At 52.9% G+C, this 843-nt stretch overlaps 1 non-coding gene across 1 annotated transcript; it reads right to left on the minus strand.

The window, feature by feature from the left end:
- LOC119245443 (U6 spliceosomal RNA) lies at positions 1-107 on the minus strand. Its single transcript, XR_005125361.1, has one exon. It is a non-coding gene; the product is annotated as a U6 spliceosomal RNA (small nuclear RNA).
- Between the last annotated feature and the right edge of the window lie 736 nt (positions 108-843).

Genomic DNA, 843 nt, shown 5'->3' on the forward strand with positions numbered 1-843 from the left:
AAAAATATGGAACGCTTCACGAATTTGCATGTCATCCTTGCGCAGGGGCCATGCTAATCTTCTCTGTATCGTTCCAATTTTAGTATATGTGCTGCCGAAGCGAGCACTGATGTCTGGGTTCTGGATGGAGCTGTGTGTTCACTGCTGCTGCCTCTCACTCATGGTGCAAGGTTTTCTTGATGCTTGGTTGTCTTGTACAGTGTGCTGCCTTTTTTTTTTTTTTTTTTTTTCCCAAAGGATTTATTTATTTATTTATGCAAGCACTGGGTACAGTCAGAAGCGCGGGAGGGTGAGAGAATTCACCAGAGCCAGAGCAGGGAACAGAACAGGCAGACTGACGAAATACACTGCTGAGGGGAGCAGCGGGCGGTAGGAGAGGTCTGTGTGCCATGTGGGACCCTCCTCCAGTGGCCGGGAAGCAGCTGGGGATTGAACCGGCGCTGCAGAGACTGCGGGCAGCTTTGTAACCCAGCGCTCAACCGCTGCGCCACCGGGGAGGCCCCCTACTGTGTGCTGCTTTGAAAAATGATTTTGTGGATCTCCTGAGACCTGAAAGGAAGCTGTCTCTCTTCTGGGAGCTTCTACTCCTGCCTGGTGCTTAGGGTCTTGCCACTAACTGGGTTCATGGGTTGAGGTTCCATAGACCCCCCTCGGGTGTGGTGTGGGCTGCAGGTCCAGTCAGTTTTCACACTCCCACTAGGGTGGATGGACATGGCCTTCTGTTCTGCTCAGCACCAAAGTAGTGCTGCCCACGTCCCTTTGAGTATGGGAGATGGGGCAAGGGGGGATGTCCTTTGGGTTTGTCTTGACCCAGGCCTTAGCCCTGGACAGCTCATGTCTGTG

This window comes from Talpa occidentalis, unplaced genomic scaffold (assembly GCF_014898055.3).
Source record: "Talpa occidentalis isolate TD23 unplaced genomic scaffold, MPIMG_talOcc4v2.1 talOcc4.14, whole genome shotgun sequence".
Classification (NCBI taxonomy): domain Eukaryota; kingdom Metazoa; phylum Chordata; class Mammalia; order Eulipotyphla; family Talpidae; genus Talpa; species Talpa occidentalis.